This window comes from Pelophylax lessonae (assembly GCF_965119305.1).
Source record: "Pelophylax lessonae genome assembly, chromosome: 5".
Lineage (NCBI taxonomy): Eukaryota > Metazoa > Chordata > Amphibia > Anura > Ranidae > Pelophylax > Pelophylax lessonae.
The window spans coordinates 392,842,618-392,856,245 of NC_138772.1; the positions used below are offsets into that span (position 1 = coordinate 392,842,618).

Sequence of the window (13,628 nt, forward strand, 5' to 3'; positions counted from 1 at the left end):
CTGAAAGGGAAAATCTGCCAAAAGCTTCTTAGAAGCCTGGTCGGCCGACCACGACTTTAGCCAGATCGCACGTCTGATGAGCACACTTACCACTGACTCTCTGGCTGGGAGCGGAAGAACGTTCAGGTTAGCATCGCATACAAATTGCAGAATCTGCGATAATTGGTCAGCGAATTCCAGCGCAGATGATGGTAACGGGGTTACCATTAGTGCCTCTCTCAGAGCCTTTACCCATTTAACCATAGTCTGAGAGACTAGAATGGTAGTCAGGGCAGGCCAGAGAATAGATCCCACTACCGTATACAGGTGTCGGGATAAGACCTCAATACGTCTGTCCACCAGATCAGGGAGAGACGAGAATTCTGCCATTGGTAAACCGTAGCCTTGTGAATACCGCATAACTGGGGTCCACCTGAGGGGGGGCCGTCCATTTGCATAAGATCTCTTCCTCATACGGGTAGCATCTAGCCAAACGTTTCGGAATTGCAAGCGTGCGATTAGGTCGCCACCATTGTTCCTCCACTAAGGCGGACAAGACTTCAGGACAAGGGAAAACCTAGGCCGATTTCTTTGCCCTGAGGGATCCAAAGGATACCGAGGCTCCTTGCGATTTAGATTTTGCATCCGTGATTTTTAGGGTGTCCCTCGCTGAGGATATCAAAGCATCTACCAGCGCCTTTTCCTGTGCCAAGGCAGGTGTGAAGACATCCTCTTCTGCGTCAGAAAAGTTGCAATGTGGGGACGCACCCTCCAAAAGGGGGTCAGCATCGCCGGCGACCACATAGGCCTCAGAATCTGAGGCCTGAGATGAGACAGGCGAGGGCGTTTCTTAGTAAATGCTGCCTCAATAACTTTGTCTATTTTTTCGGGCCATTTCTTGCATCACAGACAATAAAGTCACATCAAGAGCATTAGAAGCAGGCCCCAACGATACATAGGGGTCACAGACAAACTTGGGAATCCATGTTAGACATATGGCCAAACAGTAGGATTGCACAGTAAGAATGTAAAGAGCAGACAGGGAAACACCGGAACCTGCACCGAAAGGGGTTAAACAGAAGCTTATCCTGAAAACAGGAGCAATGGCTTAAGAGGGAGCAATCTGCACCCAGTCGCCAAATATTAAGGGCCCTGAGGCTAAGTGAGGTTGCAAAGGCACCACAGGTCCCAGCAAGTCCGCCGCTACCGGCGTGCACTGCGCCTTTAAGAGGCGATCACGATGCACGTAGCGCTACTCCGGGGGGATAATCCTAAAGGCCCCTAAAGGCCTGATACCCCTCTGAAGATGAAAAGGTGAAGGCCAGGGTAATTAAACTCCTCTAAAGTAGTTACCACATGGAGAACACAGCAAGGTCCATCAGCAGCATGGAGAAGAGAAGGTAGAAGGAAATGCCCCCCGCCCACAAGAGCCAGAAACTCCTGTGCTGTTTTGTCTCCGGCTCCATCAAAATGGCCACCGGCATTACAGTGATAGGGATACCCAGGCCGGCTGCTGAGGCCTGTTAAGGCTGCCGGTCACGGCATAATGGCTGCTTCGCGCCGATGAGCACGTAACCTCGGGCCTAGTGAGGCCTACCCTAGTAACAGGCCTGGGGGCCCCCCCCAAGGTAGGGGTATGAGGCGCAACCATGTACCCCCCTCCGAGGCCTACCCCCCACTAACCGGTATAGCACCTGAGGCTTACATAGGGGACCCCCCACTAAAAGTGTCCAGGGAGTCTGGAGCCCAGGGTAGGGAGAGGTCAGGGTAGGAGGGGAAAGTCCCAGGTGACCGCTCATAGTGGAGGAGGGTGGTAAGAGGTATGGGTACCCAAGGGTCCTACTCACCTATGGAGGAGCCCAGGTCCGCTAACCAGACGGGGGGCTGTACTTACCGGACCACGCTGCTGAGGGTGGGCATCCATCCTGATAGACTGTCTCTGCACCGCAGTGAGGGCGCTGTCGGACAGGTGTGTGAGTCCTGGTGGGGTGTTTCACCCGCAGGCCAGTCCCCGTCCATGGGACTATAGTCGCAATGGAGACCCAGCGCAGAGCTATGGTCTGCAAGTGCTTGCTGGCACAAAATGGGAGACCGTAAGGGCATGTTAAAGCCTTTGGCTCTACCTGGTCACTCCTAGAGGGAGGGGCTTATTACCCATCCGTCTATGATTTAAAGCAGCACCTACGTCCGTCGGTCGATGAAAGAGAAAGTATTTTTTCAGGGCAGCTGTTGGGAGTTCAGTTCCTATTGTGTTCGGTATAACTCCAAACTACATATCTCAAGAGCCCCTTTAGTGCAATCAGTGCATGGGCAAGCATTTGAAAGTCAAGGCAATGTTGTTTACTGGGAAAGAAATCAATGTATGATTGATTGGCAGCATTCTGTAGTTTGGTAATTAGGGTTGACAATGCTGTTAGGATTTTCAATGCAAAGGCAGTGTGGTGTAAGCCCAAACATGAAATTAGGAGCACATTGTATTTCTTGCAGATTAACAGGTATTTTTCTGTGTCCACAGCATATACAAAGTACTAAAACATGGGGTAATGTGGATGCATTGGAGAGATGTATTGAATCCCTACATTTGAACTTGAAATAAGTTACTGGAAAAAAAACCCAGTAAACTAAGCATTGAAGTAAAAACTCAGTATTCATGTTTTATATATGCAAATCTTTAGTTAAAATCATTTGTCCTGTACAGCAAAATGTAGGAACTGAATAGAGCATTAACATATTTTGGGGTCTATTTATAAAACAGAACTTTACATTCTCTGGTGGTCAACCATTTAGGTGTATGTGCTTTAAATGGGAATGATTGATTCTCTACCAGAAAATGTTTGGGAAAGCCACATTCTCTCATTAAAAAAAAAAGACCCCTTTATGTTGTATTCATAGCGTCTTTCTATGTTATAATACCAATTGATTATAGTTGTTTTTGAATGTGTGCATCTTCAGTCAACATACTTCTAGTCATACTTAATGGGAAAGAAAGGACACCGATTCATTAGTCATTTAACTATTTATTTTTTTCAGAAACATAAAAAATATTATGCAAAATAAGATTTATGTCTTCAAAAATTAAGACAATTGTATCTGGATATTGCATCTTATACCGTTTTTTTCCCTAATAAAATAGTACATATTTATAAACATTCTGCGGCTGAGAAAAATATACCTTCTATTGTGTTTGGCGGGCACTACTGCTTGCTGAGCACAAACCAAAGATGCCCAGAACAAAGCGCTCAAACCTGGTCTAAATCAATATTGGTTAAAACACTGTGATGTAAACCAGGTGGGGAAGAAGAGTAACAGATGTATACTTGGATATTAAAAAAAAAAAAAAAAAAAAGCAAATAGTTACATCATCAATCATAAAAAATGTTAAATGTAGGTAGCCCAGAATTAGACATAAAAAATTGATACTAAGGCGGAGAATGCTGCTATGTGCTGCAAAGAGGGAACACAAACAATTAATTAATGAAAACAATAAGGTAAGGGAAAAACACAGAGCAAACCACCATAGTGTAGCAGCATTAATAAAAGTGTTTTTTTAAAGACAAATTCTTACTCAAACAACATTTTTTGTGTATCTATTATGTTTTACTGTTTTCTATTTATGTATCATTATATCAGCCTAAGTGAGCCTTTTGTATTGAAGTGTTCCCTTGAATGGCTGTTTTTATCATGATGCACCAATTGTTGTCATATCTGTATCTGTGATAGAGTGATTAGGCTGGCAGCTCCTTTACCATTCAGTTTTTAATCTTCTGTGGGTAGTCCAGTAGGGAGGCAGCTGATGAAGAGGTAGCCACCTCGAAACATGTACATGTGCTGAAGTCACACAGGGGGCCAGGATCCAGATAGATTCCAACGAGGTTTCTACATCACTGAGTAAAGCTTCCATGCAGGCTCCCGGGAACTGCTTTCCCAGGTTACATCCATGCCCCTAGCCAGGGCTTGTGGATGGTCTTTCTAACCCCTGCTTGGCAATCCCCTTTGTACCATGTCACATACCATGTGAGTGGGAATTTATCCTTTAATAAAGCACTTTTACTAATGTTTCTACTCTATGCAGGTTTGCACTGTGTTTTTCCCTTCCCTTATTGTTTTTACGTCACCATAGTGACACCGCCCCTGCTCAAGTGACAGTGATTGGCGACAGATCAATTTTATTTTTTTACCTCTCCAGTGTGTAGTACAGTACCCAACAGTGTACTACACATCCTCTCTTCCCTCACAGCCGATCAATCTGACAGAGATTTCACAGGCTGCAGCACTGAAGGCTGTGTTTACATGTAGTGAAATTGCCCCTGTACCTCTATCTGTGATTCGATCCCACATCGCATCGCTGTGTACCCCCAAGAGTGCGCACGAGTGCCTAGAGTGGGAGGATATATTGGTACATCCTAAACAGCACTTGCATCTGCACTTCAGCTACAAGATGGTGCTATAATGTATAAAGCCAGCCTCTCTGTGTACTCTTGATAAAGAAGTCCTTCTATTAGCTACATAATAAAAAAACGACGCAGCCTCAAAAATGCAACGTGCTTCGGCTTGTATAGCCTTCCTCATAGCATACCAAGATGGTTCTATACATGAAAGTGTATAATGTAGAGCACCAAGAGGAAAATAAATGTTCTAAACCAGCTCCTGCCTGACCACTATACACACACGGCTGGGTGGAGCTGATTAAGAACCTTTTTTTTTTCTTATTGATGCTCTACATTATATACTTACTATATGTATAGCACCATCTTGTGGCTGAGGTGCAGATTCAAGTCTCTAGAAAATCAAGTGTTGCCAGGTGACATACATATTGTATGACTCATTGCTGTCTGCATTGATGTTTAAAGGACGAGGGAAAGCCACACAGAAAAACTGGACTTTTGTTGTTTTTTTTTTGGCATTACATTGTCTGTTGGACTCATGAAAAAACATATTTTCCCAGGTATATATTTTTATTTTTTAACTGCAGTAGGATTTTGTAGTAGGAATAGTTCAGGTATAAACACTACTTACTGGATTTGTACTTTAAAAGCATAAAATCTTTAGATGAGGGTTGAAGAGTTAAAGTAGAAGTCTAGGCCAATACTATCTAAGCTATAACATGCTCCCATCCCCAGTCTAAGCCCTATAACTAACTATCCTGTAAATAAAATATGTCTATACTTACCTAATCTAAGGGCGCTTCAGTCTGATCCTGTGATCTGCCCAGTGGCTGGCTGAACAAAGAACAATGGAAATGGCTGCAGTGCCTGGACAGTGACGTAACCCATAGACTTAGTATGGGCATCCATTGTCCCTCCTCTCCCCTTAAACAGGTGCTGGCAGCTGATCAGGTGACTGTACCACAGCGTTCAGGGAATAAGGAAGTATACACACATTTCCTTTAGAGGATAGTATAGAGCTTAGAATGGAAGTGGTAGCAGGTTTAAGCTTAGAGAATTATTAGACTGGACTTCCACTTTAGGTATATATTTTATGCAGGGTTTCCACATTTTTAAAACCCTATATTAGATATTTTGAGTGATTTTTTTATTTATTTTTTTATAAATCTGTAATCACTACTGCAGCCAAACAACATAGATGCAGATTAAAAAACAAACTTGATCAACTTATTTTTTCTAAATAAACAATACATAGATATAAATCAAGGATCCAGACAGATATTTTCCTCTGCACATTTTCTTGGATTCACAGTAGCTTTCTTGGGACATGATGCATCAACTAATTGCAAAGAAAAAAAAAATGTAAATCAAAGTGCAGGACATGAAAACCTAAACCATCTCACATGGGCAACTGATTTTTTTTAGTTTGCTGTATATTTGGGGAAAAGCCTGATCAGGTTTATCCAATAAAAGCATATAAAGTAAACCACGGCAACCAGTCATATCTTATCTTTAAATGTCTGACTCCAGTTAATCAAAATCACACAGGCAGCTGTACTTCGAGAACATTATTTTGTGTTATCACTGCTTTACTGAATAACCCACGCATAGTAACCTTCCTACATCTATGCCATATTTCTGGCCTTCGCGTTTTCCTGCAGATTTTTTAAAACCCAATACCACCTACAAACAAGTCTTCAGTGTGGAGAAAAACCTTAAAGAATCTACTTTTTATTAAAACTCCTGCATGTTTATGTGTTTAATGCAATTATGCAAACTGGATCTCTTTTAAGCCTTGTACACACTACTAGTTTATTTTTTAGATCAACCCAGCAAGTTGAATGAAAAAAAAAAAACTAACAGCTCAGGTCGGAGCCACTGTACTAACAATCCGATGTTAGTACAGCGATCTCCCCTGCTGTGCCCCCCTGGCAGAACACTAGGGTCTGCACTCTCAGCTGTGCACACGGGCGGAATATCGAACAGTTTCTATTGAACGGGCCCCGATGCCACCCAACATTCGGCCTGTGTGTACTAAGCTTTAATGCCTTGTGATAATTCCTAAATAACAGAAATACAAAAACCAGCAGGGTTTTTAGGCTTCATTCACACTAGCACTCTTGCATTTTCTAAATGCAGACGTCACTTGGGAAGCATAAACAACTTTTATGCCTCTCAGATCACTTTTAGATATCCTTTAGCTGCATTTAGTTGTTTATACTTGTTTAGAGTGTCTATTCCAATCCTTGAATGCACAGAAATCTATCATTCCTAAATGAAGCTAAACTGATCCCACCTAAGCATATGTAAATTACACTGCTATTGTGAATGAGGGCTAAAATCTAACTCTGAAGACTCCTCTCAAAAGAAATGTGTGTACAAGGGCTCAATTGCTAATAGAGGCCAATGGTCTCTAAAACAGAACAGAAGAACCAAGACCAAGATTTGCCCTTTGATGGTATTAACTCCCTTAGCGGTATCCCCGAGCGTGACTCGGGGTGGTTTTTTCATGCTACTATCGGTATCCCCGAGTCACGCTCGGGGTAGATGTGCAGAGCCTGCAGTTGTGTTTCTTTACCTTCTCCTGGCGATCCAGCGATGATCTCCCATTGCTGTGATGGCTGCCGAGATCCCCGCCGCTCGTCTGTCGCTCTGATGACTTCCTGGTTCCGTTCCCTGCAGCAGCAATGGTGCATGGGAGCGGAACTGGGAGGGAAATTCAAAAGTTGCACCAACACAAACACATAAAAAGGAGGTGATACAATGTAATCTGAAATTATATATAATAAATTTATATTTTATATATATATATATATATATTTAAATATATATATATATATAATATAAATTTATTATATATAATTTCAGATTACATTGTATCACCTCCTTTTTATATATATATATTATATAATAAAATTATGTTATTGATTAGATTATAATTCATGCGTTTGTGTTTCAAATTTATCACATCTGGGATGTCTATTAGAGTCTTGTTTTGGTCAGGTTTAAGTCAGTAATTACTAAGAATTGTAGGCCTATAATACATAACGCCAAATTTCCAAGCAAAAAATTGTACCGCTTTCGGTACATAATTCCTGACATAATCATACCGCCAGGGAGGTTAAGGCCAAATGCTGATCTAGACCAGACTAAAGGAATGGCAGGATGTTTCCTATGGATTATATCCTAGGATTTACTTTCCTGGTCTTGCACCATGCAGAATATTGGCTTTCTAGGTGTGATGGTAGACTCTGCTTGAAGTCAACTTCAAGTGGGCAGAAATGACCAAATCTACTGTAATAAGGCCCTGTCCCTGTAATAAGCCAGTGACTAAAAAGCAAGAAGGTCTGGACAATCCAGAAGGGCCCACAGAAGTGTCTGTCCACAGTATGAGTACCACGTGCTCCTGGGCCACTTTGGTGTGATGAGAATGACCAGACCCTCCATCTCAATTCTTTGGAGGAGACAAGGGTGAAATCGTTGAAAGGCGTAGATTAGGTAGAACTGATTCCACAGAATAGCCAGATTGTCCACTTTGAAGGCTTGAGAGCCACCGGACTCTGGTCTGGTTTCGTTGTGGAATCTGAATGCCAGAAGATCTATGTCCAGCATCCCCCATATGCGGCAAAGTGCTTGGAGCATCTCTCCAAGATCCAGATGCTAGCAATTGAAAAAAGTCCCCCTGACAATTTTCGTACACCTCAGGGGTGGATGGCAGACAGGGCTGGAATATGCAGTTCTACCCAGTAGGATCAAGTCTACTTACCTGTGAGTGGTGCAACTTTTGGCCTTGCAGCTCAGACACAAGGGGCAATCCAAGTACCGAGTTGGTTTCTCCTGTTCTGCAGAATGTTGAGTTTCAATAGTCTGAAGTGAAATCGGCATATAGTACTGCCTCGAAAGAGACTACCATCAAACCTAAGATCCTCATGCAGGCAAGAACTGAGGGTCGACCCTAAGACCAAAGAACTTGGGCCTGGGAGCGAAGGGACAAAAGTTTGCCCGAATTGGTGAGGTGGATCCAGAAATTACTTCAAAAGACTGGGGATTCAATTGAATCTCAGCAGGATCAGCACTGTCCACTGGCAACCACAAGCACCTCTGGGGGCTGTGAATAGGCCAAAGGGAAGGGTGACAAACTGGTAATGCTAATCACTCACAGCAAAATGCAGATAACATTGAATAGGAGGAAATATGGGAATCTGCAGGAAAGCATCCTAAATGTCTGCGGAAGCCAGAAAATTCCCCAGAAGTAAGCAAGCAATGACTGACCTGGCTGATCACATGGATAACTTTTAAAACTGCAGAAATACTTAGGAGCCAAAATGCTAGTTTTCCCACTTGTAGTGGAGGCAGAATTGGAGATCCCTGCAAAGAAGTAAGTTGATCTGTTAAATTAATTGTGCTTTGTGCATGAGACAGCACAATATGTGTACAGATTTAAGAGAACCTGCAAAAGGAGAGAAACTAGCCTTAAACAAAGTGTTCCATTTTTTTGCTGTACTGGAGCGACTGCGAGGATAAGGCCTTCAGAAATAAAGCACATTTATGCAAGGCAAGAGTATGAGTCAGCTGGAGTGGTTCAAAGGCCAACTGGTGGTGGGAAGTGCGTGCTGTTGCCCCTGGCAACGCTGGTGCAAGTATGAGCTATGAGTGTGAAGAGTCCTTAGCTTGCAAGAGGATGCAATGAGGGAAGCCTGGCAACAACTCTAATGCAAGTGCACTGTTTGCAGTGCAGTCAGTGGGGGGCATGCTGTTTACAAGTGACCTTTGCCCCAGCTAGCAATACAAGGTGACTTAAGCAAGGCAAATATCTTTATCTGTGTTTCTGAAGTCTGATCTGAGTTCCAAGAGTGAGCATCAGGTGTACCAAAAGCTGAGAGGAGTGTGGTTGCCCATAGCAACACCCATGAACTCAGGCCTGCGGACTGTGTGAAAGAGGTGTTGTCTACAGAGGATTGCGGCAAAGCAGAGATGCGGGGGAGTTCAGTGCATCCGGGAGAGCCAGCAAAGTTCAGCTTCCTAAGCAGCCTTTAGAAGTAGATAAGAACAAGAGAGAGGGAGAGTATAGCAATTAATATTCAATGTACAGCTCTTCTAGAAGGTAGAAAGAAAGTGCTAGACATCTTTTGTCTAGACTGGGTAACTGTCAGCAGTCAACTCCCTTGCCACCGTGGAAGATTTGCCAAAAATGAAAGGACCAACAGTAGATGATGGCGCCCGAAAGAGGGCCAAACGGATCTAATCCATAAAGTAAGTCAGTGTTTCTCAACCTTTTTCCAGTCAGGGCGCCTTGAAAAGTCTTGAAGCACCCCAGTCTAAGGCTTGGTTCATGTTACTGTGTATCGTGGAGTGAACGCAAAATTGCACTTGTTCCTGACACGCAGACTAATGCTCTGCTCTTTAAGGGTGCCATTAATTCTTAATGGTATCCCACACATTGGCAAACGCAGGGCATTTCTGGTGCAGCTCAATTTTTACAAAAGGGTCAGGGACTTCTTTCCCTGTGTTTCTGCGGGTAGAGCAGCCCATTGAAATGAATAGGCTGTCCTACACACAGCATGCAGCTGCATGAATGTGAACCACAAAGTCTTCACAAAGGAATCGGGGGGCTACACGAACCCAGCTTGTAAGGCCGAACTAAATAATACACCTCAGGAAGTGCCGCCATGGCTAACAGAGGATAGACTTAGAGCTAAACTAGAGAAACTTAACATAAATAAATCCCCGGGACCGGATGGCTTGCACCCAAGGGTTCTTAATGAGCTCAGCCAGGTGATTGCCAGACCATTATTCTTGATCTTTAAGGATAGTTTACAGACAGGTATGGTGCCAGCTGATTGGAAAAAAGCCAACGTGGTACCAATATTTAAAAAGGGGCCGAGATATATCCCGGGTAACTATAGGCCGGTCAGCCTAACATCAGTAGTCTGCAAAATTTTGGAGGGGATGATAAGGGATCACATACAAGACTTTAGTAATGAAAATGGTATTATAAGTAGTAATCAGCATGGATTCATGAAAAATCGTTCATGCCAAACCAATCTTTTAACCTTCTATGATGAAGTGAGCTGCCACTTAGATAAAGGTAAGCCTGTGGATGTGGTGTATCTGGACTTTGCAAAGGCCTTTGACACCGTTCCCCACAAACGCTTACTGTACAAACTAAGGAAGGTAGGTATGGACCATAAGGTGAGTACCTGGATAGAGAACTGGCTCCAGGGGAGAGTCCAGAGGGTGGTGATTAATGGGGAGTACTCGGATTGGGCGGGTGTGGAAAGTGGGGTCCCCCAGGGTTCTGTCCTGGGACCAATCCTGTTTAATTTATTCATAAATGATCTAGAGGAGGGGATATCTAGTACAATCTCAATATTTGCAGATGATACTAAATTAGGCATGCCAATATCTTCTATGCAGGATGTGGAAATCTTGCAAGCAGACCTGAACAAAATAACGGGGTGGGCAACTACATGGCAGATGAGATTTAATGTAGAAAAATGTAAAGTAATGCACTTGGGGGCCAGAAACCAGAAAGCAAGCTACTCACTAGGGGGGAACCTCTGGGTGAGTCTAGGATGGAAAGGGACCTGGGGGTACTGGTAGACAACAGGCTTGGAAGTGGCATGCAATGCCAAGCCGCTGCAAGCAAAGCCAACAGAATACTGGGATGTATAAAAAAGGGGATTAACTCCAGAAATAGATTATTCTTCCACTCTACAAGACTCTGGTCCGGCCACATCTGGAGTATGCTGTCCAGTTCTGGGCACCGGTCCTCAGGAAGGATGTGCTGGAACTGGAGAAAGTCCAGAGAAGGGCAACAAAAATAATTAGGGGAATGGAGGACATCAGCTATGAGGAAAGACTACAAGCACTGAACCTATTCTCTCTGGAGAAGAGACGATTGAGGGGGGATATGATATCAATGTACAAATACTGTACTGGCGACCCTAGCATAAGGAACAAACTATTCAGAGAAAGGAGATACAATAAGACACGTGGCCACTCACTAAAACTTGAGGAAAGGCGGTTTAACCTTAAAGTGCGTAAGGGGTTCTTCACTGTAAGAGCGGTAAGGATGTGGAATTCTCTTCCGCAAGCAGTCGTATCAGCGGGGAGCATTGATATTTTCAAAAAACTATTGGATGGACACCTTAAAGACCACAACATACAGGGGTATACAATGTACGGTTAAAAGCAAACACACACACACATCATAGGTTGAACTGGATGGACTTGTGTCTTTTTTCAGCCTCACTAACTATGTAACTATGTAACCAAGGGCTTGTTCACATGTGAGGTTGCCGAGTGGTTGATGTAAAACCATATGGTTGAGGTGTTTTTACCACCCCCAACTGCTCCCCCCTTTAACTGCAGAGGCAGCAGCTGGGAGTGTATACATGCTGTGGCCGCAGCAGAAGTAAATAGGGATGCACTGCAACCACCCCGCAACTGTGTGCATGCCTTTGAAAAGTGATCAGAGCATGGATTGCTTTTCAGAGGAGCAGTAGTCCTTGCTGTTATTACGAACAAGCGCTAAAAAAGCAGTTCTGATATTACAGGAATAGGGGTCAGGAATAAAAGTTACTTAGTTAGACTGGTTAAAAAAAAAAAAAGACACAAGTTCATCCAGTTCAACCAATAAATAGGGGGGGGGGGGGGTGGAAAGAATTAATTAAGTAAATCATACAATCCCATATACACAATCCTATACCCACAGTTGGTCCAGAGCAAGGCAAAAACCCAGCATAGTATGATCCAATTTGCTCCAGCAGAGGAAAAAATTCCTTCATGATCCCCTGAGAGACAATCGGATCTTCTCTGAATAAACGTAACCTATAAATGTTAGTATCCAGTTATATTATGCTCATTTAAGAAAGAATCCAGGCCTTTTCCAGAACCAGCTCTTGAGGTTGTCTGTTCCACATTTTCACAGCTCTTATTGTAAAGAAACCTTTCTGCATTTGGAGAATACATTTCCTTTCCTTCAGATGTAAAGAGTGCCCCCTTGTCTTCTGTGATGACCTTAAAGTGAATAACTAAACACTAGTGATGGGCTCGGGCGTGTTTGGATTGAGCCTGCCAGGAAGCCGTCACTGCACACTGCCAATCATAGGCACAGAGGCATTACATGACCAGCAGCTGCACATACACACACTGCCTATGATTGGTAGTGTGCAGTGCCGGCTTCCTGGTGGGCTTGATCCAAACACACAATAAATTCAGTTCCTCTAATCTTTCCTCTCTGAGCTGAGATCCTCCATGCCTCTTATCAGTTTGGTTGCTCTTCTCTGCACTTTCTACAGTTCCCCAATATCCTTTTTGTGAACTGGTGCACAAAATGAAACTACATATTCCAGATGAGGTCTTACTAATGATTTGTACAGGGGCAAAATGATATCTCTCTCTCTGGACCTTTCTTAATACAAGAAAGGATTTTGCTCATATGGAAACCACAGCTTGGCATTGCATTAGGCTTATGATCTACCAAAACACCCAGATCCTTCTCCACTATTGATTTTCCCAGTTGTACTCCCCTAGTATGTATGATGCATGCATATTCTTAGCCTCCAAGTGCATTGCTTTACATTTATAAACATTAAACCTCATCTGCCACATAGTTGACCAATTAAACAGTGCATGGAGGTCGGCTTGTAAGTTGGAGACATCCTGTAAGGACGTTATTCCACATAGCTTGATGTCATCCGCAAAGGCTGAAATGGTACTTTTAATCCTAGACCTTATAGAATTTATAAATATAATAAAAAGTAAGCGTACCAACATTGAACCTTGGGGTACACCACTGATAACCTTAGACCATTCAGAGTAAGAATCGTTAATCACTACTGTCGGAATTTGATCTTTCAGCCAGTTTTCTATCCATTTACAAATTGTAGCCTATAGACTTTACCTTACACATTAGCCGTGTGTGGGGAACTGTGTCAAACACTTTTGCAAATACTAAGTATACAACATTCACAGCCACCCCTCTGTCCAAGGTTTTGTCCTCATTAAAAGAAATTAGATTTGTTTGACAACTTCTGTCTTTCATGAATCCATGCTGTCTAATGCTTAAAAACTGGATTTTTGTCTTACCGTAAAATTCTTTTCTCTGATGTTCATTGACGGACACAGCTTCATACCTTCCTTGACTCTGGGGGTTATGCTGTTCTCCATAGACTCCATAGGAGTAGGACTAGGAGGAAACAAAACTTGACTACACCCCTAGGGCCATCCTAGGGGGTATGATTCCCACTTCCTGCTATA

The 13,628-nt window shown here is 43.2% G+C and overlaps 1 protein-coding gene across 1 annotated transcript in view; it reads right to left on the reverse strand.

Annotated features, from left to right (window-relative positions):
• Window positions 1-5,591: 5,591 nt before the first annotated feature.
• The window catches only part of SMCHD1 (structural maintenance of chromosomes flexible hinge domain containing 1), a 1,054,086-nt gene continuing 1,046,049 nt past the window's right edge, over window positions 5,592-13,628 (reverse strand). The window contains exon 49 of the mRNA XM_082259552.1: window positions 5,592-5,703. The gene's annotated coding sequence lies outside the window, so the exon portion shown is untranslated. The remainder of the gene's footprint in view (window positions 5,704-13,628) is intronic.